Source organism: Podarcis filfolensis, assembly GCF_964270895.1.
Source record: "Podarcis filfolensis genome assembly, chromosome: 16".
In the NCBI taxonomy this organism is placed as follows: Eukaryota; Metazoa; Chordata; class Lepidosauria; order Squamata; family Lacertidae; genus Podarcis; species Podarcis filfolensis.
In genome coordinates, this window is record NC_139620.1 from 36,402,222 (window position 1) to 36,430,146 (window position 27,925).

Genomic DNA, 27,925 nt, shown 5'->3' on the forward strand with positions numbered 1-27,925 from the left:
GTAAATTCATTTTCCAGAACTTCACCATTGCCTGAGACCTGAAGATCCCTCGTTTTTCATTTTCTCTCTACCCTGCCCCTTGTAGCATGGCCATAGTTCCTTTAAATCATTCCTCATGTATAATGAGATAAGAATCCAATGTCTCTATTCAGACCAGGTCTCTCCATGGTTTTAAGTTTGAGACATTGGATTCTTACCAATAAAGCTATTTTTAGCCATCTCACCCATTGCTTTTTCCTGTAAGACCAATTGCAGTCGTTAACAGTCGTCAACAGGTTTACCACACCTATCAGCCAATCACCCATTCCCACCACCCTTCTGAGTAATACTCCTCCCCACCCTCTCACTATATATAAGGGTCTGATGACTTCTGTTTCAGTGCATCTGAAGAAGTGTGCATGCACACGAAAGCTCATACCAATAACAAACTTAGGTGGTCTCTAAGGTGCTATTGGAAGGAATTTATTTATTTATTTATTTTCCAACACGGCAGACCTACACGGCTACCTACCTGTAATTGTAGCCTTACTGGAGTTCACCGTTTGGGTCTGCGTTGCTCCCGGACAGGAGGAAGGAAGTCAAATGACACCGAGGTTGATTCAAAGAAAGAGTTTATTCTGATCAAGTCCACAGCAAGTCCAAAGAAATGAGAAATTTCATGCAGTATATATATCCTCCAGGCACCCTCTCCCTCCTTCCCCAGGAATCCAACCACGTCAGCCTATGTACGCAGGTTGACATCACATATGTTCCTGCTCTGGTATTCTTAACCATAAAAGGGTATTCCTTCCTGTACTTCTGACCATAAAAGGATTTTCCTTCCTGTTCCTACTCTTATCATGGAGCAAGAGGTCATCATCTCCGAGAACAAACTCTGGCGCTGTTCCCAGACTGGGTCTGTGCGTTTTGTGGTCAGGACGTAAGATAAGGCACAAACATGTCTTCTCTGTTCTACTGGTACAGTCAAGGCTTTGCTTGCCGTCACAAACTGATAAAGGAGAGGGCTCCGAGCACAGCGCTATACAGCTGGGTTTCGGCTCAAGAGCTCAAGTTAAAGCATTTTAGCTATGGAAAAATAGTGATTTTGGTGCAGTTTCAAACTGCCTGCACAGTCAGTTTGGGGGTTTGGGAAACCCATTCCTTCATAATTAGCAGATGCATGGATGCGTGAAAAAGAAAAAATAATGAGACACATTTGAATTCTGTTGTCTTCCCTTCAAATCACCAAGGTTTTTCACCCAAGGAGGATCCCCACACACATTGTGCCTCACACTTTGGGCCAAATTCAGAAGCCCCTAAGTATGATACTAATCCTGCCTGTATCCCAGATGCAATAAGTAACATAACTTGTTCTTTCTCAAAGCCAAGAAAATCCTGAAGAAACTTCTGCATTGAGAAAGAATTGCCTTCCTTAGGGCATGCTACCAGTTATTGTCTGAGCTTCAAATCACAGCTTCCGCTGACATGACAGCTCCTTGTTAGATGCAGCAGCTGAAAATTAGATCTATGATTGTTGAGGGGTTTTTTTTAACATACAAGAAGTGTGGGTTGGAGAGAAGCCAGGGACAGTTAGGCGATAGATGGCATGCAAAATGCTTTAGTTCAAGAACACTAACGTCTCACCCTCCTGCCCTCAGTGCTTGTCAGAATGCAATAATCACCTTTCCGGACATTTAAAATGGAAACTGCAGGGTAGCTATAAGAATGACGCCATGATTTGATAGAGCTTGTCAGCTACTAATCTGATGCCTAAACATATACATGTTTTGTGTCTCCTTGGATTAAATCACTGTGCCTAAATGTAGACTTAGTGATTAAGGACAATTGTGTTAGACTAAAGAAGCATTGCTATCGTCCCAGATTTTCTGGGGGTGTGGAGACAAAGTACACTGCTGTGGTTGTGTAAAACGTTTAGCAATCATCCCTGGCAAAATTAAAGTTTAGGTACCAAAATTTAGGGCTGTCCACAGTCCCCTGATCCAAGCTGTGGTCCCAGTTCAGGACCCTCAATTAGGCTGACACACCCTGGGCAAGGACTATCAGCCCCAGATGTGGCCACAAATCTGTTTGGGTGGGGATCATTTGTAATTGTTGTGTTGCAACACAAGAATGGGCCTTTTCTGTGACAGATCTGTGTTTGTGGAATGCTTTCCAAACCTCTCGTGGAGAAGGGCCTCAGATGATGATCACAGAGTCCCAGTTGATTCATGTGAGGAGAGATGGTCCATAAGGTGTCCTGCATGGAATAAAAGCAGTCCCTCGGCCCTACAGATTTCTTTCCACAAAAGGTGTTGAACAGAGCTCAGAAGGAGACAGAACCATGAGAGAGAGAGAGAGAGAGAGAGAGAGAGAGAGAGAGAGAGAGGAGAAGAAAAAGGCTGGCATGGATTTGAAGTGTCCACTTACAGAGGAAAAAGCCCCTTCTCTTTTACTGCTGTCACTGGAACCAATAATCCCATTGCCATTTCCAGAGACAGGTGAAGGCAGAAGCTGCAGATCCATTCCAGTCTTTTTATTCTGCTTAAGTCTCTCTCTGCCTGCTTCCCTTCATCTCCAATATGATTTTAAAAAAAACAAAATTAGAGAGTGGCTTGGTATACCTGACACATACATGCTGATAGCTATACTATAGCAAGCACTCTGTATCCCACAATTTGTGTTCATGGGGAGCAGCCTGACTCTGATCTGGGCTGGTGTTCCCCTAACATTCACCAATCACATTTCCCACTCACTACACTATGGTACATAGATGACTGCCTAACCCAGGCATCCCCAACCTTGGGCCCTCCAGATGTTTTGGACTACAATTCCCATCATCCCTGACCACTGGTCCGGTTAGCTAGGGATCATGGGAGCTGTAGGCCAAAACATCTGGAGGGCCGCAGGTTGGGGATGCCTGGCCTAACCCATCTGTGCCATCCACTGCTTTTGGCAGATACCTCAAGGCAACTCTCTGCTTCGAATCATAGCTAGTGTCTTGGAAAACATCTGGAACACACATCAAAGAGGCTGAGTGGATTGATCTCCTCCCAGACCCATCTGAGTACTCCCCCTGCCCCAGTTACGGATTCGGAGTTTGCCAAAAAAAGATTATAATTCATGGTGCCATAAAATGATTAGCACTTAAACAATGTGTGAAAATTGCTCTGCTCTGCTCTCCCTGCCATTAGCCCATCATGCTGTGTAATAATGCATGCAGGTGACCTCTCTTCCTTCCACGTGGAAAGTCTCTCGAGCTTTTTTGGATGGCTGGAGTTGTTTGTCATTTAAGTTGCACTTCTGATTAGTTTCAACAGTAAGAAGACAGAGCAGTAGCTCTTCTCTTCAGCTGAGGTGGAGGAAGGAAGTACGGTAATAGAGGTGGACAGGATGGAGCAAGAAATTGCCACAAGACCTGAGCTAGCAGTTGGCACTTCCAGGAGACTGACCATCATTGCTCTCCATGACATTTGCCTTTTGGTTCTGGCAGCCTCCTCTGAGAGAGAGATGTGGGAGCCAGCTGTATACCATCTAACAATTATGCCAGCTGTATATCACCATCTACCCTGACCCATCCTTAAGCCAGGCTCCTTGGAGTTCAGCAAGACCAGTACCAGAAACTCCACTATTGGTTAACTTTCATTTCTGTTTTGTATTTATGTACTTAAGCCTGGGGGACACAGGTGGCGCTGTGGTCTAAACCACAGAGCCTAGGGCTTGCCGATCAGAAGGTCGGTGGTTCGAATCCCCACGATGGGGTGAGCTCCCGTTGCTCAGTCCCTGCTCCTGCCAACCTAGCAGTTCGAAAGCATGTCAAAGTGCAAGTAGATAAATAGGTACCACTCCGGCAGAGGGTAAACGGCATTTCTGTGCGCTGCTCTGATTTGCCAGAAGCGGCTTAGTCATGCTGGCCACATGACCCGGAAGCTGTACGCCGGCTCCCTTGGCCAATAAAGCGAGATGAGCGCCGCAACCCTAGAGTCGGCCACGACTGGATCTAATGGTCAGGGATCCCTTTACCTTTACCTTTACTTAAGCCTGGATTGTTTCTTTCTTTGTAATACTGAATTTATTCTGTTTGCAAAATAGATTTTTGTTATCTTGGATTTACAGCTGTATTTAGTATATTTGTGTTTCCAATGTTCTCTGTTTCGAGGTTTTGTGCTTAGCCATTTTGGGCACAGCTCCTTGTGGATGAGTGGCATATAAGTAAAATCAATCAATCGATTAAGATACAAAGGTAATCCTAGAATGTGTCCTTTTACTGAGGTGAAGAATAACCAATTTTGCATCCTTCAGCTATGGCTGGGCTAAAGTTCCCATCACCTTTGATCATTGGCCATGCTGTCTGGGACTGATGGGAGATGGAGTGCAACAATGCATGTGCCCCTTGACTTAGGTCACCATTTGAGGCATGTCTCAAAGGATCCAGCCTTAGAAATTAGGGAGATATAGTAGGAGTTGACAAATGGATTAGTTTTGGTTTCTCTTCATTCCTCGGTTTTCCAGTCTTAAATTCTGACCCATTTCTGCAGCAGTTTTCATTTTTAAAAAGTGAAATATTGTATACTTTTATTACTTCCCTGTCTGTCAAGCCATCAAGTTGGCACCCTCCCATCTAAGCATGGGCAATTGTGGCACAATGCTCTTTGTTAAATACATGGGCTCTCCATTTTTTCGATGGGGGTTTGCATTGTTTTTTGTTACAAATGTCTATTGATATATTAGTATAATGTTGATGCTGATCTTTGGAAAACTGGATTTAAAACTTTAAAATCCACAGGAATGTGTACTATTCTTATGTTCTTATCCCATTGGGCACACACAGGGGAAGAGAGGATGGGAGACAGATGTGGGCATCAGAAGCAAAAAGGGGGTTGCCCCACCCACTTTGGGCTGTTCCCTCTTCACCACTGACCTTCAACAAATTGCCCCTGAATTAATGCAGGCTTCAGCAGTGAAAAACAGTTGGTCAACCCCTAATATGAGTGTTTCCTACAGCTGAATGTGGAGATATCAGGAACCGAACTAGGGACCTTCAGAATACAAAACAGGTCCTCTTCTTCTGGGTTGCTATTCACATAAAATAGGAGCTCTTGCCCACCTAGCAGTTTGAAAGCACAGCAAGTGCAAGTAGATAAATAGGTATCACTCTGGTGGGAAGGTAAACAGCATTTCTGTGTACTACTCTGGTTCGCCAGAAGCGGTTTAGTCATGCTGGCCACATGACTGTTGCATGCTTTTACTGAAGGGGACATGGAAAGTTAGAAAAGACTTTTCTATTGTGAACTTTATGGCTGTTACAGTGTCCCCCTAGAGGAACATTGAAGTTGTGCATTTAGTTGGGGGAATTTTCCACTGTGGGTGGACATTAGGGAATTTCCACGGTAAGATCTGACCTTGACTCAAGATAAAGGGGGATGACTGAACAAAGAGCAACAAGATCAGGCAAGGTCAGAGTGCAACAGGCCAGTGCTGCTTCCCAGCAACGTAGAGCATCTGTACCCGGCCTTCCTGTGACACAGGAGGAAGATTTGGCAGAAGTTGAACCAAAAGGAATGGCCTCAGAAATTATGAGAAATTGGAAGGCCTAAGTAAACAAGTTACAGAACAATCAAATAAAATTGACGGGAATACTGCCAGCATTAATTCAAATACAAAATCTATTGAAAAACTGCTGGAAGAATCTGCGTCTACCCGAAAAATAGCTGAGGAAGCAAAAGAAAAAGTAGCGGCTGTGGAGGAAGAAATAAAACCTATGCGTAAACAGATTGGGGACCACCAGTCTTTATTGTCTATGATTGAATTGAAGGAGAAACAGACAAACCTGAGGATCAGGGCCGTGCCGGAACTTGAAAAAGATAACCTGAGCGACTATCTTACACAGGAATTTGGGAAATTTTGGAATTTGGAGCCGGAAAAAGACTTTAAGATAGTGAGCACCTTTAGACTTGGAAGAGGAGGGAGAAAGAACAGGATGAGAGACTGTTTGGTTACCCTCCGAGCGAAAGAAGAGAGGGATAAAATATTGAGTGCACACTTTCAGAAGACTTTGGAAATTAACGATTCGAGAGTCGAGATTTTTAAGGATATACTGAAATATCTTTTGGACCTGAGAACCAATTACGGAGACTTGGTGGCCCTACTGAGAAGAAACAGCATTGTCTTTAGATGGGAATTCCCCCAGGGATTATCTTTTACCTATAAAGGGAAAAAGTTCAAAATTAGATCAGTGGAAGATAAGGAAAAAATTTTGAGAGACTACGAAGAAGACTTACAAAAAGAAGCACTAGAAGAGTTAAGAGCCTTGAGACCAGGAGTTTTAGACACAGCACCATTACCTTTGGGACCGGACAAACCAAAAAAAGGGATACCACCGTCAGAACAAGAAGAGCTTTTGGGAGCAGTTGGAGGAAAATAGAATAAACACATCATGTCTCTGCCATTACTAAGTTGGAACATTGATGGTTTTAACTCCCCGGAGAAGAGGAAGAAAGTATTCCATTTATTGAAAAAGGAACAATTGGACTTAATTTGTTTACAGGAAACCCATGTGATAAGGCTCCATAGGAAAGTTTTAATTAATAAAAGACTGGGTCAAGAATTTATTTCATCGGACAAAGTTAAAAAGAGAGGAGTCGTTATCTACGCCAAAGAGAGTCTATCACCGAAATTTGTTTTTAAAGATGAACAAGGAAGAATTGTTGCAAATGAGATTCAATCACAAGGAGAGAAATTTTTGATTGTAGGAGTTTACGCACCAAATGAGGGGAAGTCTGAATTTTTTAAGAAATTGCATGAGACATTGCTGGACTATATGGACTATAACATCATTATGATGGGAGATATGAATAGAGTGGTATCCACAAACATGGATAAGTCGCAGAGACAGGTGGTAATCAAAGATGGCAGACTACCAAAAACCTTCTTTGAACTGACTGACAATATGGACTTGATTGACATTTGGAGAACTAAGAACCCCCTTGGAAGAGAGGGAACATTCTTTTCTGAAGCCAATATGACTTGGACAAGAATTGACCAAATATGGATAACTAGAGGACTGGCACCTAAGACTCGAAAAGTGGAAATTTGCCCAAAAACTTGCTCCGACCATAATGCGGTGAAGATGGAGATGAAATTAACACCAATTGGTTCCTTCAGATGGAGGATGAATGACACCTTATTCAGAGATCAAGAGGTTATCAAGAAGGCCCAAAAAACCTTGAGAGACTATTTTGAGATAAACCTGAATACTACGGTTGAAAAAAGAACAATCTGGGACGCAAGTAAGGCGGTTATGAGAGGGTTTCTGATTCAACAGAATGCAATAAAGAAAAGAACTCAAAATGAGAAAAAAGATAAAATTCTGGGGAAAATAAAAGAGGGAGAGAAGAAACTAAGAGCGAAACCAAAATCGCAAGAGATTCTGAGAGAAATTAAGTCATATCAAGTACAATATATGAAAATGATAAATCAGGAAGTGGAATGGAAAATTAAGCAGATGAGACAAAAGACATTTGAATCGGCTAATAAATGTGGGAAACTGCTAGCTTGGCAGATGAAGAAAAGACAAAAATTAAACACCATTACAAATTTGGATGTAGATGGAAAGAACATTCAGAATCCATTGGAAATTAGAAAGTGTTTCCAGAGATATTTTAAACAACTATATACACAAGGGCCACAGAAAGAGACTGATTTAGACCAATTTTTAAGAACAAATGAACTACAAAAAATCTCTCAGGAAAATAAGATAATGTTGAGTCACAAAATTACAGAACAGGAGGTGGGAGGTGCCATTCAGAATATGCAGTTGGGTAAATCTCCAGGGCCAGATGGTTTAACCTCCAAATACTACAGATCTTTGAAAGATTGGTTAATTCGGCCACTAAAGGAGGTTTGCAATGAAATTTTAGAGGGGAAAAAGGCACCGGAGTCGTGGCAGGAAGCCTACATTACACTTATACCGAAAACTGAGTCTGAGAAGACGCAACTTAAGAACTACCGCCCCATATCCCTGCTCAATGTGGATTACAAAATATTTGTTGACATTTTGGCTAACAAGTTAAAAAGAGTATTAGTGGAAGAAATTCATAAGGACCAAGCTGGCTTTCTTCCAGGTAGACACTTGTCAGACAACACGAGGAATATAATTAATATTTTGGAGAAGTTGCAAGTGAACATAAATACCAAAGCAGTTTTAATTTTTATAGATGTGGAGAAAGCCTTTGACAATATTTCTTGGAGTTTTATGAAGAAAAATCTTCAGGGGATGGGGGTTGGCCAAGGGTTTGAAAATGGTATAAGTGCAATTTATTCAGAACAAAAGGCTAAACTAATTGTTAACAACGTGGTGACAGAGGAATTTAAGATAGAGAATGGTACACGACAAGGTTGTCCAATCTCCCCACTGCTTTTTATTTCAGTCCTGGAGGTTTTGTTAAATATGATTAGAAGGGACCGTCTGATTAAAGGTATTCAGGTCAGAGCCAAACAATACAAATTGAAGGCTTTTGCAGATGACTTAGTTTTGACGTTACAGGAGCCAGAATCTAGTACGAAAAGAGTATTAGAACTGATTCAAGAATTTGGTCATGTGGCAGGATTTAAACTGAACAAGTCAAAAACTAAAGTTCTTGAGAAAAATTTAACATCGATTGAGAAAGAGAGGTTTCAGAAGGAGACTGGTTTAACATTAGCTAAGAAAGTAAAATACCTGGGGGTTAATATGACTGCTAAGAATTTAAACTTATTTAAAGATAACTATGAGAAATGCTGGACAGAAGTGAAAAAAGACTTAGAAATATGGTCAAATTTGAAGCTTTCCTTGTTGGGCCGAATTGCAGCTATAAAGATGAATGTATTGCCAAAAATGTTATTTTTGTTTCAATCCTTGCAAATTTTGGACAAGATGGACTGTTTCAAGAAGTGGCAGAGAGACATTTCTAGATTTGTCTGGCAGGGCAAGAAGCCTAGAATAAAATTTAAAATATTAACTGATGCAAAGGAAAGAGGTGGATTTGCCCTGCCAGACCTTAAACTTTACTATGAATCAGCAGCATTCTGCTGGTTGAGAGACTGGCTGCTTCTTGAGAACACAGACATTTTGGATTTGGAAGGTTTCAATAATGTTTTTGGGTGGCATGCATATTTGTGGTACGACAAGGTTAAAGCACATAAAGCATTTAAAAACCATATTGTCAGGAAAGCATTGTTCAATGTCTGGATAAGTTACAAAGACTTATTGGAAAACAAAACCCCAAGGTGGTTGTCACCAATGGAAGCGAAGGCTCAGAAAAAGCTCAATATGGAGGCCAAATGGCCGAAATATTGGGAAATATTGGAACAAGAAGGAGACAAATTGAAATTGCAGAGTTTTGAGAAATTAAAAGATAAAGTGCGAGATTAGCTTCATTATTATCAAATAAGAGAGGCCTATAATTTGGACAAAAAAATTGGCTTTCAGGTGGAAAAATCAAAATTGGAAACAGAACTGTTAGATCCCAAAACTAAGATACTTTCAAGAATGTATAACTTGCTGTTAAAATGGAATACGCAGGATGAAACGGTTAAATCTGCAATGATTAAATGGGAACAGGATATCGGTCATAGCATCATGTTTGCTGACTGGGAACAGTTGTGGACCACAGGTATGAAATTTACGGCATGTAATGCCTTAAGAGAGAATATTATGAAAATGATATACAGGTGGTACATGACCCCAGTCAAGCTTGCAAAAATATATCATTTGCCCGATAATAAATGTTGGAAATGTAGAGAAATTGATGGTACATTCTTTCACCTTTGGTGGACGTGCCCAAGAATCAAGGCTTTCTGGGAGATGATATATAATGAAATGAAAAAGGTATTTAAATATACCTTCCTGAAGAAACCAGAGGCCTTCCTTCTGGGCATTGTCGGCCAATTGGTGCCAAAGAAGGACAGAACTTTCTTTATGTATGCAACAACAGCAGCAAGAATACTTATTGCAAAGTATTGGAAGACACAAGATCTACCCACCCTGGAAGAGTGGCAGATGAAGATGATGGACTATATGGAATTGGCGGAAATGACTGGCGGAATCCGAGACTTGGGAGAAGAGGTGGTGGAGGAAGACTGGAATAAATTTAAAGACTATCTTCAGAAATATTGTAAAATTAATGAATGTTAAAATTATGTTTGGATTGGCAATAAGTGGTATTCAGCAACAAAAGTTAATAAGAATATGCAAAAATGAATTGATAAATGGATGAAAATATAGAGTTATAATATGCTATGATATAGAGTTAAGATAAATGAAAGAGGGTAAGGATTTGCTGAATTGATTATGTAAATGGGAATACAAAAAGGGGAGGTGTGAGGAGGTCAAGGAAACAAGCAAATGAGCTTAAAGATATCAAAAAATGGATTTGTTTTTTGTATTTTGTATTTTCTCTTTTTCTTCTCTATGTATTTTTGTATTTTTTGTATTCTTTTTTTTTGTTCTCTTTTTATTCGGTAAATTTCTGTTTTTTGTAAAACCCTAATAAATATCTTAAAAAAAAAATAAAAATAAAAACATTTGTATTAAAAAAACCCAGAAGCTTTCTTACTGGGTATAGTGGGTAAAGAGTTACCAAGACAAGATAAAAATAATTTCTTATATGCAACAACTGCAGCAAGAATTTTGTTAGCCCAAAGTTGGAAACAAAAGATGAGTGGCAGATGACATTGATGGACTTTGCAGAACTGCCGAAACTGGCAGGAAGAATCTGCAACCAGCAAGACCAAGTGTTCCAAAAAGACTGGAATAAATTTATATTACATTTGAAAGACAACTGTAAACAATTAACATCACTAGGCAGGATTATCTGAAGACGCACAAGATTAAATTGCTACCTATCCAGGATGAGAAACTCAATATAGTTAGTTATGATATAACAAGAATAGGAAAGGGAATGAAATGCTAAGATGAAAAATTTAATTTTGAAAACCAGTAGGCGGGAGGGAGGGGAGTCGTTAGGCTCAATTGAGCCAAAGAGATATAATAACAGGATATAATGTTATGTGATGTGATTACATGTAAAACAAATAAAAATTATTATGGGGGGGGGGAACACAAGAATAGGCTGCTGGATCAAGCCAATGTCCCATCTAGTCCAGCATCTGGTTTTCCCATTACCAAATAACAGTGGCTTCCAGCAACGGACCTTACTGCCTGCAGCTGTGGAGACAGAGCACAGCCATCATGCTAGCAGCCATTCATAACTTCACCCTCCATGAGTTTGCTCAGTCCTTTTTTAAAGCCATCCAAATTGGGAGTGCGTTCCATAGTTTAATGCCTGCTGCATGAAGAAGCACTTTCTTTTATGTATCATTAATCTTCCAACATTCAGCTTCATTGGCTGTCCGTGAATTCCAGTGTAATGGGAGATGCTGAAATAACCAAGAGGAATAACCAAATATGCCGCGATATTAGAAGTTCGGGGGGGGGGGAGAGATTCAGGGCCATATTCTGGGTAATAAAGGATACTTTAAGTAAAAGCTATCTATACCTTTCGTAGACAGACATTTTAATGCTGAGGTTTAAAATATACCATATGAGGTCATCTGTTCGAAGACCTCCACTTCCAACGCCTTAAAAATCAGGGAGGGGAGGGGAGAGAATCCTGATCAATAAATCATAATTGACTAAATGTCAACATTTCAAAGTAATGGGGTATTGATTTTCTTAAGGGTGTGTTGTAGAAAATCCCTCTAAAGTTTTCTGAAACAAAGGAAATATATATCCACAGATACCTTGAGTTAAGCTACTGCTCCCCCCCCTTTCTTTTATATATATATATTTTTACAAAAGCTTTTCTGTACAACACCAGAATCAATAGTATTCTTTTTCACTGAAAGCCAACAGTGGTATTTTGTGTGATCACCTGAATTCCAATCTAGGAGTGGGGGTTGCCATGAATTAATCACACCTGGGGTGAAAAATGCCGGCTGGGCAAAAATGTATATATGTCTCAAGTGTAGAGTTGCTAAGTCCTTTGCGAGCGACTTAAGAAGATATGAAAAGGGGGAAACCCTTTCCCTTTTCTGCAACCCTTTCCTTTTTACCATGAAGAAGCTCTTTCACCCTTTTAAAAATACAGGAAAGGGCAGCTCAGTGATCATGGGGTGGAGTCTAAATTTGTTAAGAAGAATGACAGACGTTGACCCAAGAGGGATGGGTTATGCTTTCCTGGCCCTACCATTAGGCAGAGAGGTGTGGGGGACATCAAACCATCCTTCCATGCTGGCAACCTTGAGCAATTCCCATCCTCCTGGGGTAGCACCCTAGCAGAGCATGGTTCCTACTTTAAAGAGGATAGGCCTCTGTATGAAGGTGTCTTTTATGCAAAGTTCTATCCAGTCCATGTCTGGTTTAAAGATAAAACACCCTAAGAAGGGAGAGCAGGCATGGCCTTGAAGTTGCCCATCAACAGTGAGCTCCTAAGCAGCAGACTGAGCAAGCATACAGTGTGGGATGTACAGTGGTACCTTGGGTTAAGTACTTAATTCGTTCCGGAGCTCCGTTCTTAACCTGAAACTGTTCTTAACCTGAAGCACCACTTTAGCTAATGAGGCCTCCTGCTGCCGCTGTGCCGCCGGAGTACGATTTCTGTTCTCATCCTGAAGCAAAGTTCTTAACCCAAGGTACTATTTCTGGGTTAGCAGAATCTGTAACCTGAATCGTATGTAACCTGAATTGTATGTAACCCGAGGTACCACTGTAATCCACTGGGAGCAGTCAAATGCAACATTCCTTTTTTCCTAGAGTGGACATACAAGGGAATGTTTGATCCAGCCATTCAAATTTTCTGTTCCTCCTGGCCTGGAGCATCCTTCCTTGCATGCAACTAGTGGGTGGGTGTGACCTTTCCAGACCTGGTAAAAGGCCAAGGTGTGCTGCCACTCTCTCTCTTTTCCATCTTCCTTTCTTCCTGCAAACTTCCTGGAATGAACTGCTGGTTGCCAGGTTATCTCCCTTATGGGGTAAACCTGTTTTTTTACGTTTGTAACTTTAAGCCTAAAGCCTGCCTTCAGGGATCACACTGTGCTCTGCCTGATCGTGAGTCAACTTTCTATTTATTGCTTATGAATAAGACTGCGGTGTCTTTATTCTTTTAGGAGGGATTCAAGGGGTCTTACCAGGAAAATATTAGAACACATTTCAACCTGGACAAGCCAGATTGAATTGTGTATTGTCTTAAGAAACTCACACGAGTTTGAAACTAGTTTTCTGCTGTGTAAAGGGGAATGCACTCTGTCCTCTCCTGCCACCCTCAACATTCCTAGAGTCTAGAATTCTCTGATGTCATCAGAAGAGTAAGCCGTTCTTTTCAGTTAGGTGTGTTGTCAACTGCAGAGGATGAGCAGCTTTGGGAGCCTCTTGGGGAGATGGAAGGATTCAAAGGACTGAATCCATGAAGGAGAGCTACTTACTCTGAGATGGGGGAACCTTCAGGCAAAGGCCAGCAGCGAAGAGATGCCAGGTTTTTTGGCTCCCCACTTTCCCCAAGGGTGTATCCTCGGAGGTCCTGTGGGAGGAAAGAGAGTCGCAGAGTCAGGGGCCAGTCTGGGCCAAAGCGGCAGGGCAGACTCAAGTGCCTAAGCACCGAGCAAGTAGGGGTGACCTCATAAGTGACAGTTTCTATTCTGATGACTTCAAAAACGGGACAAATTGGGGGCCAAACAGGACAGGGGACTCCATGCCCCAGAAACAGGACAGTCCATTGGGTAAGGGATGGGAAGAAGAAGAGTTTGGATTTAATATCCCGCTTTATCACTACCCGAAGGAGTCTCAAAGCGGCTAACATTCTCCTTTCCCTTCCTCCCCCACAGCAAACACTCTGTGAGGTGAGTGGGGCTCAGAGACTTCAGAGAAGTGTGACTGGCCCAAGGTCACCCAGCAGCTGCATGTGGAGGAGCGGAGACGCGAACCCAGTTCCCCAGATTATGAGTCTATCACTCTTAACCACTACACTACACTGGCTCTCTAATGGGGGCCAAAACCTCTCCTGATGCCATCGGGACACTTACACTGAGAAGCTGGAGGAGGGTGTCAGGATTGGGGGCTTCCATAAGGAGACTCCCCAGCAGGAGCCGGAAGTGCCGCTTCAGTTCCTGCGGGAAAAGAGAGAAGAGAGTTTGAATGCTGGGTTAGATTCTGCAAGTGTGTGACGAAGAAGAAGAAAGAGCCTGCGAAGGGAAGTCAGAACAAAGGACATACTTCTCTATCCTCCTCCTTCTTGGCCCCTTTCAGCACGGCCTCCAACGTCCTGTGCAGGATGGCACTGATCATATCACAGCTGAATTTGGGCCTCATCGTGCTGCAGAGATGGAGGCATTAGACGCTGCCTCCTCCAAGTCTACCTTGCCCCCTTCTCCCTCCTGCCTGCTCTTCCCCACCCGGAGCTCCCCCCCCCCAACCCCTAGGAGTGTTCTCCAAGCATCAAGGTGTCCCAGAAGAGGAGCAGAACATGAGGAAGGTGGTGGAGTATTCCTTGGAGCCAGAGAGACCCCCAGGAAGGGGGAGAAGGCCGGTGGCATTGGGCAGCGGGAGAGATGCAAAATAAATGTAAATGATGAGAGGGAAGAGAAAGGGGGAAGGCAGGGAAAGTGTGTGGAGGAGCTGAGCTCTCTGGGGAAGACTGGCCAGGTCGATTTCCAGAGAGTCAAGGCTGTGTAGGGGACCCCAGGACTCCACCCGCCGCCCCCCCCCCCCGGAGACTAAGAGAAAGGGAAGGAATCCTACTTACATCCTGCCCATTTCTTCCAGGAAAAATTCCCACCCTCCTCTCTAAACTAGCTAACTAGCTAAAATGTCCACCCAAGCCTAACTCTGACCCCAACCCTAAGCCTAACCTCCGCCCTAACCCTGCACTTAACCCTAACTACTCCTTTATGTACAAAATAGATATATACAAAGTATATACAAAATAGGCACAAATGTGCACAAAATAAAAAAGTAAAATAAAAAATAAAGAACAAAAATTAAAATATTAAAATAAAGAACAATAAAAAAAAATGAATCAAATAAAAGTAATAAATCAAATCAAAATAAGAAACTGGAAAAATAACAATAAACCAAACGCCTCTCCTTATCTTCTCCAACCACCACCAACTGCTCTCTCCACTACTAACTCACAGTGGCTGCCTGCAAGTCATTGGCTTTTAAGGGAGAAGCAAGAGATGTCACAAAGGAGGGCAGGTCCTTGTCACTGTGGCAACCCCCACCCCCACCTGGCTGCTCCTGAGTGGTGATGCTCCTCTGTCTTGGAGGTACCTGCTGTTCTGCCTGCAGCTGGGCTGCATTCCTCTGCAGTAAGGAAGGCAAACGGCAGCTTTCCCATTGTCTTTGTGCTGACAAATCCTGTCGGAAGGGCATATTTATGTATGAATAGGCTGAGCCTGTGACCTGGATTCAGGAACTAAAGTATTTACCATCACAAAAGAATGGCCAGCCTGCCCAGGTAATGCAGCCAGTGACCATTATCAGGTATCCTGGCAGGCAGGATTTCTGCTGTAGACCGTCTCCTTCTGTGATGTATGTATGATTTTTTTTTGGGGGGGGTGGTCTTGGGCTACAGGGTGGACAGTCAAAAGTCTATATAAGGCCTTGCATACCATTGTTCGAGTTTCCTCTTCCCTCCTGCATGTGGTGAGTGGGGAACCTGTTGCAACAGTTTAATAAAGATCAGGCTTACTAGCCACTTTGCTTCTCAATATACTCTGGTTGGCCTCTGTTATTTTCTCCTACCGATAAGGAACCTAATTAAGGACTCTATACGGGCTCTTGGATTCCCCATAAGGGGAAAGGAGCAGTTTTTTCTTAAAACAAAAGTAAAGGTAAAAGGTAAAGGACCCCTGGACGGTTACGTTTTGTGGCGTTTGCCCATTCGTTTGGAAATGTCTGTACAGGGGGAGAGAAAGGCTTAATGGGTAGACCAATAGAAAAGCCAGAGGCGGAGCCTGTTACGAAAAAGGAGCAATGCTGCTGAGTGCTCCAGGTGGCTGGAAAGCCAAACAGGATGTTGATGTTATGGGACTGTACCGTGGGAACAAGGGACAGTCTATTATGTGCACTGAGCACCGGATGTTAGCTCAGAGTGTCACATGACCCTGTACTGGAAGTACATGGGTGGAGTTTTTCCCTCTCTGGCTGCTGATGTGAGAGGGTGCAGACACGTTTCTATGCACTACTGGAAAGACAGAAATAAAGGCATGTAAAGACATTTCTGTCTGTCTCTCTCCCCTCCCTGGGAGTGAGGGAGGAGGGATGGTTGTGTTCTTCTCACGTTGAGGAGAATCGGCCGATAGAGACCTCGCCTTGTCTTGCCGGGAGTCGCTGACGGGGAGGTCAACATGGAATCAAAGCCGGGCACCTGGAGAGTGCCAAATTCCTCTGACAAGGCTTGAGATTCAACAGAGCCTACCTGTTTATAAAAGGGCTTAGCCCAAGGTTGGTAGTTAGTTAGTTAGTTAGTTAGTTAGTTAGTTAGTTAGTTAGTTGGGAAAGGCTGTTGGGAAAGCAGTTGGCAGACAGTTGGAAATAAAGAGACAGTGCAGTTGGTTCTTGTGTGAGGGGAGGTAGAAGAGTTAGAGACAGAATAAAATAAGACTAAGAGGGTAAAGAGTAACAATGTTTTGAATGCAGATAAAGTTTATTTGTGTTTGCAATAAACTACCATCTTCATTGTCAACTTAAGAACCTGTCTGAGACTAAGTGATTTACCAGGGAGGACCTGGTTGGTAGCAGCAGGTTAGTGGTGTACGGGTCAATAGTCCGTGAGATGACCGGGGGCTCTGTACAAACACCACAAGTCCAGTCAAAGGTGACTATGGGGTTGTGGCATTCATCTCGCTTTCAGGCCAAGGGAGCCGGCGTTTGTCCACAGACAGTTTCCTGGTCATGTGGCCAGCAGGACTAAACCGCTTCTGGCACAATGGGACACCGTGATGGAAGCCAGAGCACACAGAAACGCCATTTACCATCCTGCCACAGAAATGCCTATTTATCTACTTGCGCTGGTGTGCTTTCGAACTGCTTGGTGGGCAGGAGCTGGGACAGAGCAACAGGAGCTCACCCTGTCGCAGGGATTCGAACCGCCAGCCTTCCAATTGGCAAGCCCAAGAGGCTCAGTGGTTTAGACCACAGTGCCACCCACATTACCTTACCTTATATTTATATACCACCTTGATCTTCCAATGATCTCAACATGGCTTACATGATATTCCTCTTCCTCATTTCCTTCTCACAATGACACTGCGAGGTAGGTGAGGCTGACTCCAAGGACAGCCAGTGAGCTTCATGGCTGAGTGGGAATTCGAACCCAGAGGGCATCAGAGGAAGGAGGGAAGGAAAGAGGGACCGAGGCCAGTGTTGCCCATGGCACCCCGGAACAACATTCAAGGCACCCCAGGGTGCCACAGCACTCTGGTTGAAAACCACTGGCTTAGATAATTCTTCAACTGCAGAACTGGAAGGGACCTTGGGGTCATCTTTCCCAACCTCCTGCTCCTGCACCTCCAACCTTGCTCCTATATTCTTTGCAGGGGGTTGGATTAGATGGCCTCTGGGGTCCCTTCCGACTCTACGATTCTATGAGTCTATGATCCCCCTTTGAGCCCTTCTCCTCTCCCTCTTTTATCAAGGAACCTCCCAAGGAGGACTCTGCTCTCTCTCTCTTCCTCCCGCAGCCTTATTAATAATAATAATAGTAATAGTAATAGTAATAATAATAATAATAATAATAATAATAATAATAATAATAATTTATTTATTTATTTTTACCCTGCCCTCCCCAGCCGAGACCAGGCTCAGGGCGGCTAACACCAAATACATAATACATTAAAAGCACAAAATCAAATGATTAGTTTAAAATACAATTTGAATCACATTTAAAATAAAAATAAAATTAAGTGGGAACCCACAAATCACAACGATAGGGGTAAGGAATATTAAATATTCATCAGGCCCAGCCATCCGTGCTGGTCCCATATGGGCCGATAGAAAGAGCCAAGGAGGCTGCTTACATACAGCATCCCATAGAAAGAAGGGGGGTTAGACTGGGCCCGGACCAAAGGCCTGATGGAACAGCTCCGTCTTAAAGGCCCTGCGGAAAGATGTCAAATCCCACAGGGCCCTGGTCTCATGAGACAGAGCTTTCCACCAGACTGGGGCCAGGGCTGAAAAGGCTCTGGACCTGATCAAGGTCAATCTAACCTCCTTGAGGCCCGGGACCTCCAAAGTATTATTGTTTGTGGACCGTAAGGTCCTCTGTGGAGCATAGCAGGAGAGGCAGTCCCATAAGTATGAGGGTCCTAGGCCTCATTGCTAGCCCCACTTGCCCCCCGCCCCTGCATCTCCATCCCAGCACCTGACCCACCACTGCCAAGGCGGGGGCCCTGCCTGTGATGCTTTAGTTGAGATTCCTGCCTTGCAGGGGGTTGGACTAAATGACTCGGGGGGGGGGACTTACCTCTCTATCCTGGCATTGCATGAATGCCACATCAAGCTGGCAACCGTGATTTTTGAATGTTGTCTATCTGGGATGGCTGTCAGTCTCGCCTAGTCACTTCTCTCCCAACCTGAGAATGGCCTCTTCCTATGCAAGCAGGCAAAGGGAGCCAGCCCCAGACTGGGCACCCCGAATGTGTCATCTTTGTGCACGATCTCCTCTGCTCATATCAAGAATGGTGGTCCTAAGGAAGTAGAAGCAGGCAGACCACACCACTCCTCAGACTCTTTCTAAGTAAGAAGACAGGCAGGTGGGCTTAAAGACTGGCTCTGGCGGGGGAAAGGTCATCACCACACATTGTGATGGCAAATTCCATCATTTTGACGAGGCTGGTCTATTAGGGCATATGGGCACTGCCCCCTCCAAGCTCTGCTTTGATTTCTCCAAGCCCACTGGGTCTTAGCAACCAGTCCAAGCTGCACCTAGCTGTCTACTTTCTGCTCCTTAGTCTCACTGTTGTCCCTTGTAGAACCCCTCAGAGAAGAGGATGGGGACAAAACTACAACTAGTTGAGTCTGCTTACGAGTTGCTCTGGCTCTGCCTACTGTTGACCTCCCTGCCTTCTGGCCTATCAGTCCCCAAGGGCACCAGCCACCAATATGCAGTGTGTGACAATCTCCTTCCATTTGTCTCTCCTGAATCTCCCACCATTCAGCTCCATTGGTTGATCCCCTTGGTTTCAGGTCATATGAGAGGGAGAAAGCCATGTGTCACGCCAACTGCCTAGATTCAGTTCAAGCAATGCCTGGCACATCCAACCAGCTAGGATGTGACTTTGGATATGAAGGAAGATCTCCCCAGGCCTTTCTGAACTGTGTTGAGCTGTTGGCCTGGCTTGCTGATTCCGCCAATGCGGGTGCTGGTTGTAGCTGTGTTGTTTCATAAAAACATTCATCCATTAGTCGCTGGACCAGAACCAACATTTCATAGAGACCACAGAATAGTAAGTAGATGGTTGCAATGTGTAAAGGCAGCATAGTGCTCCCCCTCTCTCTAAATGCATTTTTGAACACCAGCCCTGATTTCTGCTTCCTCTGCTCCCATTGCTTGGCAATGCTTCACAATCAGAATTGTTTCACCAGAGAAGATAGAGTCAACAAAGGAGGCACCAATTCTGACGTGAAAAGCTGTTGAAGGAATGCGCAAGGCTAGGGGCAGATTGCAGAACTACGGTGGGCAAAAAAATATCCCAGTTCAGCTGTGCAAGGACACCAAATGCAACTGATGAAAAACGGGATCCATTTCAAAGGAGCCACCCGGTGGAGGAAATGATGTTTCTGGCCTGTAATGGATGCCAGGAGGCTTTGCCAAGTCTTGGGAGGTGTAGGAAACAGAGAAAATAAGAAGGTGACAGATGTGAGGCTGAGAGCAAAGGAGCCAACAGAAATGGGGGGGGGGGAGGGGGACTTGAAGCCAGTCTGGGAAAAACTCTATAAATGATAGAGTTGCATTTATCAAAATGCACTTAAATGAATACGTGGAGGGATGCTGTGTTAGCAACACACACTGTGTTGTGTATCCATGCGCAAAACAGTTACTCAAACACTAGCACATCCAAGCTCAACTACAGCAGTACTCCATATCATGTGTCCTTTGATAAGGAGGGCCACAGCTCACTGGTATAGCAGCTGCTTTGCATGCAGAAGGTCCCAGGTTCAACCCCCAGGATCTCTAGCTAGGACTGAGGTTGTCCCCCATCTGAAACCCTGGAGAGCCAGTGCCAGTCTCTATACCTGGTTTGGGCCAGTGGTGTGACTTGGCATGAGGATGCTTCCCAGTGGTGCCACCTTGCGCCAAAGATTGAAGGGGCCTGATGTCACACATGCATGAGGAACGCTTGTGACATAATGTGCACATATGTGTGTTGCACCCTTTTGCTGTTGTGCGGTCAGGAGAAGGCCGAGCCCCCCAGCCTGTGCCATCAAGAAAAGGTTGGGCACCACACTATCCCACTATGGGGGATACCCACACTATGCTGTGCTCTGGAGCGCCCCTCCCCACACTGTAGGGAGGAGGCAGCACCCTGCCAAGTCCCACGCTGAGCGCTCTGCACTGAGTGTCTAAATGCCCCGTGGTTGAGAGAAGGCTGGGTACCCAACCCCACCCCATGCCCTATGCCAGAGTGCCCTGCCCTTCGCTGTTGGGAGAAGACTGGATACCGTGCTGAGCCCTGCTCTGCACACCACATGCCACACCCTGCACAATTTGTGGGAATGTTAAGGATAGTAGGAAAGGATATATTATATAAGCATTATCCTTCCTTCACTCACGCTAGTGAGTGATGTAGCAGAGCAAATTCCTCTCAATATAGCTGGAAACTAATTTGCAGATTTGTTTGAATCTCTTAGTTAAGATTATTTCCTGGTGTCCCCTTTAATCCCTTTAAGAGAATAAAGACACAAGCGTCTTTCTGAGTAAAGTAACAAAAAGTTTACTCACATTTCAGTTCATGATTTGATCCCTGAAAGGTAGGTTTTTCTTAGTAGTTACACAAACAAACAGTGAGTTCATCTCATTTGGAGACTGAACTCATGTGCTGCTGGCTGAGAGCCAGCAGACAGAAAAAAATACATTAGAAGAACAAAATGGCTGCAGGAGAGCAACATGGCAGCAAGAGAGAAGCAAGACAAATAGAAAGATGAACAGACTAACAAAATGGCTGCATGGCTTGGCTCTTTTGTGGAGTCAACCAGAGCCACACCCATCTCCCTGGTCACAAATAGGGAGAGGGTGCTTCAGACCAGTGGAACAGGAAGTTACACTGACTGGATGTCCCCCTGCCTGTGCCCAATCTAGGGAAATAAGGAATGTTGCATTTGACTTCACCAATGGATTACATCCCACACATTTGGGGGGCTGGCCCCTACCCCCCCCCCCGCATATTGAGGGGTCGCAAAACAGCTCGGCCCCCATGAATCAGCGCCCCAGATGCTTCCTGTGTTGTCTCAACCTGAGTCCCTGATCTGTTCCTTTAAATACGATTGGTTCAGAAACTTCGGCTGTTCAGACTGCTCAAGCATTGGTGGGAGCCAGGCGACACCAATTCTGCTCCAGCTGCCCTAGTTGCCTAGTGCATTCCCAAGCCCAGTTTAAGGTGTTGGTACTGGCCATTAAAGTGGGGAACCCCCTGAGGGCAAAGTGTTGCTCTCTAGGCCTCTCTAATGAGTTCCTCTTTCCAGGCCTTCTGAGACACCCCACGACCACCAGTCCTGACTTTGCCTCCTCCTTGAATGTCTGTGCATGGCCGGAATATATCACTGAAGTCTGATGATGCCTTTGCTTGCCTGCCTGGATGGAGGATAGGCAGGGGTGTGAGAGTGTGCCTACAGTGTGCCTGCTGTACAAAGGAAAAATAAAATGTGGCTCTGCTCACTTTTCTGTCTGCATGCAGAAGGTTCCAGGATCCAACCCTGTCATGTCCCAGTAGGACTGGGAGAGACCCTTTGAGAGATGCTAGATGGTTGCTGCCAGTCGGTGTGGACAACATTGAGCTAGGTGAACTAATGGTCTGACTCTGTGCCAAGCTAGTTTATAGGCTCCTAATGGTGGCAATGTGCGCTTCCTAATAATGATGAACAGAATAATTCTGATCCGCTTAAGCAGAGAAAATGATATTTGTGAGTCCGTAGAAAATAATGTCCAATTATCCGGGGATTTGCATATGTTCACACAGCGTCGGTGCATCCGGCATGTGGACGCAATATTGTAGTTTGCTTGTCATTAGAATGGGAAATGGTATCTTTCCCGCAGATGGCCTCTCCCTGCCCTGCAAATGCTGCGAAGCGCCTATTAGGGTTCAAAGGGGATCCGAAATGGGATTCACGCTTCTGTTTCTGCCACAGCCATTGCTTTAAATTGCAGCAAACCCGTGGTAACAATTCATTTATTTTGAGCATTAAGGAAGGGGGGAGTCAGCATGGTGAAGCCATCTAAATTATGATCTGCTGCTGCAGTGAATATCAATGGACTCTGAATAGCAGTAGGTGAAAGCAAGCATACTGTGGGTTGGCAAGCCAGCCACTGCCCAGGGACTAATAAGGAGGTTTTGTATCTCCAAGAAGCCGGGGGTGGGGGGAGGTTTTCTGATGATCCTAAAACACTCTCCTGCCCTTATCTATTAATCTACTTGCACGTTTATATCCCATCATTTCCCCCAAAGAGCTCAAGACGGCATGCAGAGTTTCTCCCCATCCTTGCAACAAGTGAAGAAAGTTAGGCCGCCTAGTGCAAGGTCACCCCGGGATATGAGAATGCAAGAGCCTTTCTGGGTCACACCAATAGTCCATCTAGCCCAGCATCCTGTTTGCACAGTGGTTCAACCAGATGCCTTTGGGGAGGCTGAAAGTAGGACCCAAGTGCAAAAAAAGCACTTTCCCCACTTGAAATTCCCAGCAATTGCTATTCTGAGGCATACTGCCTCTGACTGTGGTGGTAGAACATCGCCAATGTGGTTGGTAGCTATTGATAGCCTTATCCTCCAGGAAGCCTTATAGCAGGTTGGGGATTAAAACCCTGATCTCCCAAGGCCACCACTGGTTTTCATTTGATGCAATCATAGTATTAACAGGTTTTGGGGTGAGTGGGTAGGTTGCATGCCTGAGCACCATTTTAATTCTGGAACTCAACACAGATTCAGTTCCTGGACTAGCCAGGTTAGTTAACTGGTGAGGTAATGGCCATTAAGGCAGGTTTCCTCAACCTCAGCCCTCCAGATGTTTTGAGACTAAAATTCCCAGCATCCTGGACCACTGGTCCTGCTAGCTAGGGATCATGGGAGTTGTAGGCCAAAAACACTTGGAGGGCCGAGGTTGAGGAAGCCTGCATTAAGGTAACAAAGAAAGTGGCTCTGTGCAGACAGCAAATGGGTGGGGGCCCGGTGGAGGCCCCTCCCTTCCTCAACTGGCTGGTAGCTAGAAAGGCAAAGGCCAGAGTCGAGAGCTGAGTTATGTGAGCAAGAAAGTAGAAGCAAGGCTGCCGGCTGGGCAGCTGGGAGACAGAACCTTGCCTGATATCTGCTGCAGTCCAAGACTGTGGCTACGGCAGAAGCAAAACCCTCTTGGAGTGTTAATGTTGTGAACCCTTCAATTGTAGACCCAGGTTGTACATGTGTGTAAATAAACCATATATAATAAAGACACTTCAGTCTCCAATGTCCCTCATTCCAAAGGAAACACAAACCCTGGGGAAGCAGCTGGAACCCCTGGAATCTTGCACCGTTGAGAAATTAGGGTGGCATGCAACAATATGTATGACCCCCTCAAAAGGGTTTTTTGTGTATGGGGGGGGGAAACATGTGTGATGCCCATGTGTGCATAAGTAATGGAGGGCATAATAATGGATGGGAACAACAGGTTAATTATGCTGTATTGGAGGTGTTGTTTACTTTTTCAGTTCTTCAAATTCCTCCTCCAGCAGCCACCTGAGAAGCCCACTTACCTTTAATCAGGCTTCCTCAACCTTGGCCCTCCAGATGTTTTGAGACTACAATTCCCAGCATCCCTGACCACTGGTCCTGCTAGCTAGGGATCATGGGAGTTGTAGGCCAAAAAACATCTGGGGGACCGAGGTTGAGGAAGCCTGCTTTAATGGTCAGGCAGCATTGTGGTCTGGCCATGACTATGTCCACAGTCCAGTGTCCAGCTGGGGAGGATAGCAGCCTGCCTGTGGATCAGCCAATTGCCGGCAGGCTTTGTAGCAGGAATTCCGCAGCAGGCGATTTCAACCAGCCGATAGGCATTTCTTGGGCGTGCTCCCAGGGGGATAAATTGAGGCCTGCCGAACCCTCCTCCTTGGTTTGTTGATGGTGGCAGAGAAAGAGGGCTTTAGCCTCCCCACATAGACAGACCCCTGCAACTGTAGAAGCCACTTAGACAAGCAGAAAGAACATTAGTAAGCGATGGGTTCACAACCAAAGCCACGATGAAAAACACAGTGATGTCCACCAGTGCTTCTCAACCCCCTGGCTTTGAGAGTAGATGGTTGTGCCAACTACTAGGGAGAAAACAGGTAAAGAGCCCTGGTTCTGACCAGGTGTCCCACCACATTCCTCAGCAGCCATTTCACATGCAATCTGCTGGTGTGCTCTGTAGCCATTAGTGCCTTTCCCCGCCATTCCACATATGCAATCAATATTTCATTAGTGCCGTGGGATTCCCTGGTGCTCTACATCTTTTGCAAGGACTGTCACTTTTAATCTCTGCATCTAGTTGTCTTCCAGTGCCTAATGGCCAGTTGGTTTAAGGGAACGGCTGTTACTAATTTTCTAATAATGCATACGGTTAGAGGGCAAAGCCAGGAGAACTTGGGGGAGAAGATTAAATAACTGAGGCTCCCAAAGTTGACTCTAGCTAGGGAAACTGATTTGTCAGCCCCAGAAACGTCGCCTCCCTTGGAAATGGCCTAAGCAGGTGATTTGCAATTGATAGAAATTAAATGCCAAGCATGCTACAATGATGAGAGTTTTTCTCTCTCTATTGCTAGTTCTTATCAAAAGCTATTGCTCTCTTCTTTTCTAGAAGCAACTCAATTTTCTGCAGGTTTTTATTTCCAGCAGCCCCCACCCCCAAATCCATAGACACTGTTTTTTGGACTTCCTTGGCTGTTTGACAAAAAGGCTGAACTCAGTCAATGAGTTACAAAGTGGTACCTTTTGGCAGTATGTTTATCACACCTTGGGAAGCTTGGGAAGCTGGTCAACTGGTCAACTGCCTTGCTGGTCAACTGCCTTGCCATGCCAACTAGGGAGGGAAATTTATATAACAAACCAGAATAAATGGTTTATTGCGTGGACAGGCGGAGTCCCCACATCCCGAGCGGTCCCAGCCCCCCCCCCCCCCGTCATAACGACTCAAGACAACGTGCTATGGGATTAAATTGGCCACAACTTTATTAAATTTCAAATGTGGATAGACCTTGGCTCAGGCATTGGGCGTTCTCCCTCCCCAGTCCCCAGCCGGGGACCTAGGGAGCATCAGGGTTATCCAGTGTGTGAGTGGGGGATGGGCCGGCTCTGGAGAACATATGTTCAAGCAGAGATAGCCGCCCCCGTTACGCCGCCGCCGCCGCCGCAGGGGAGAGCAATGACGACCTTTCGGTGTACGGTCAAAGCCTCCCTTCAGAAACCCCTTTAACAGGGAACCCTGGTATCGCCGCTGCAAAGAGGAAGATGGACTAAAGGATTCTGCCCAAGGCCTGATACCGCCAAAGTTGTGGCATTTTGCTACGGGAAAGGTGAAACCTGCCAATGCAGGGAAATTCCTTTCCGGCCCTTTAACAGCGACCTTAAAGTAGCAGCGCCAGCATACCTGTGAAGAAAAGTTAACCTGCAAAACCTGTGAAGTAAAGTTAACCTGCAAAATAAGACATTAACTGAGGGTGGGTAGGGTGGGAGAAGCTCTGGCGCCAAGTGAGGATTCCCAGGTAAGATCTTCCCTCTATTGTGTGGGCAGGTAATCCCTCCCCTACCTGGCCTGGTCTCCTTGGCAACGCTTCCCCCAGGTGGGATTGGACAACTGACTGAGGTAGGTGGAGACCTCCAGGTATCCCACCTGAGGGAAGGCAAAGCCAAGCCTATGCTGATGGATCTGCTCCAGATCCAGGGGCTGCGCATGTCCACCCAAAGGGCGCCCCCCGTTTTATGCGGGGAGCGGTCATTGTTTCTTATTAATTAGCTGCCCTTCACCCTAAGGCTCCAGGGTGGGGTGCAACATTAAAAGCAGTTTAAAACAACTTACAAAAATAAGGTGTTTCCTAAAAATATACACCTGAAGTGCCAAATGTCAGGGTAAAATGGTGTGTCTTCAGCAATCTCCTGAAGGTGCCATATGCACTTCTTTCGAGAAGGAATTCCGTGGCTTAGGGACCACCATGGAGAATGCCCTCCCCCAGGCTTTTCTACCCTGAGCTTCTGAGGGTGGAGGAACAACCAAGAGGGCCCTCTCTGCCAAGGGTCTGCAGGGAAGGAGGCAATATTTCAGATATGTCAGCTATGTCCACAGTGCTTTGACATCTGCTTGAAGCCCACCTAACCCCACCGTCATATGAGGTTACCCAAGACATTGTGGTAGTTACCTAAAACAGGATTCCCACTTGAGGCCTCTATGAAAGACATTAACAGCCTTCCAAGAGGCTTGGGAATAGATTAGGAATTGGCTTGCTCTACTTTCCACAGTGGACCAACAAGATCTGAGGTCCCTGAATCTGCTAGTGGGTCCATTGCATTACATACTTCTCCGGATTTTGCAGCACATTTGGGGAGCTCAGAAAATGCACATTTTACATGATAGTTGCATAGTGGCAAATGGAAAGTGTGTATTTTACATGAGAAGTGTGTATAAGATGCACACAGTAGGGTAGGATGGGATAGGATGCAATGGCACACAAGAGGATGGAACAAGGACATGACAGTGCTAGCAAGACCGAAATGGGATAAAATTGTATTATTAATTATGGCATATGATGTTAATGAAATTTCTCTCTCTCCTTTCTTCCCAAAGGAGCCCAGGGAATTGAACCACAAAGCCACAAAGCAATGCAGTCAAAAATAAAATAACAAATCCATTTAAAGCGTTTCAAAACATTAAGAACGTCTCAGAAATGTATGATTGAGAACATAAAAATAAAACATCCTTAAAACTGTCGCATGAAAGACTCAGCTGCTAAGCCTAACCCTGCTCCCTTCACTGATTGACCTTCAGCAGTCAAGGTAATCGTCTGTCTATGTGTTTACTTTAGATATGTGTTATTAGCAGGATTTTGATTGTCACAGTCCATTGTTTTGATTTTGATTCGGCTTTCTTCTGCTGTTTGCTTTATTCTGTTCCTTTTATGTGTGCCTATACTGATTGTTTACAGTGTATTTGTGTTGCGCTGTTTCAAACGCCATAATTGCAAACCATGTTGAAGACCTTGCAGGCAAACATAGAATTGGTCAAGGGGAAGGTTCGTATTTTGACAGCAGAACATCAGCTTTACATGCGGAAGGTCCCAAGTTCAGTCACTGGAATCTCCATGTAGAACTGGGAGAGGTCTCTGTCTGGAATCCTGGAGAGTCACTGCTAGACAGATTAAACAGTTCTGACCTTGATGGTCTGATATGGTATATGGCAACTTCCTTTGGACCTCTACGTTCCAAATAAATTCTTCCTCCACCCCCTGCTCCATGCAGTGGGTATATTTGACATAGATTTGTGCACGTTCATAAAGAGGAGGTGGTGAAAAGCATGTGGGATGTGAGTCAGTGCAGTGTGGCAATTAGAGCACTGAACTAAGGCCACTGAGACCCACGTTCAAATCCCCATTCCACCCTGAAGCTCCCTGGACGATCTGAGGTCAGTGACAGCCTCTCAGATTAACCTGCCTCATGGAGTTGTTGTGAGGATAGGATGGAAAGCAAGAAAGAATCATGGCTG